Below are 463 nucleotides of genomic sequence, written 5' to 3' on the forward strand. Positions count from 1 at the left end.
CCCCCCCCCCCCCCCCCCCCGTTCAAGTTTACTCAGTTTTTATTACCATGATATATTTAGGAAAATGTATACATTCTTGTACCTTTTTTTACAAAAGTCTAAGCTATACAATTAAGCTTTTTTCCATTCAGCATCATAATGGGCAATTTTCATAGTTTATCATTAAAACTGCAAAAGGCATCAAAATTTTCACCACCACAAAGGTACTAAAGTCTTCATCTTCAGAAGTGTAACTCACATTCTGATTTGTTTTGTACAGAATGTTATCCTTTACTGAAACTGGGTCTACAAGACCTTCTTTGCTTATCCATACCATCAGGGTCCCCCTATGGCTGATTGCCAAACTGGAGTGGGTGTAGGGACCCCCCAGCACGCTCTCCAGTGGACCTGGAAGTGGGCCAGAAGTACTTCCAGTCCACTTCTAGGTTCACTGCTGAGCATGTGGGGCCTCCCCCCCCCCCCC

This window comes from Gavialis gangeticus, unplaced genomic scaffold, assembly GCF_001723915.1.
Source record: "Gavialis gangeticus isolate Ggan-Ray unplaced genomic scaffold, GavGan_comp1, whole genome shotgun sequence".
In the NCBI taxonomy this organism is placed as follows: Eukaryota; Metazoa; Chordata; order Crocodylia; family Gavialidae; genus Gavialis; species Gavialis gangeticus.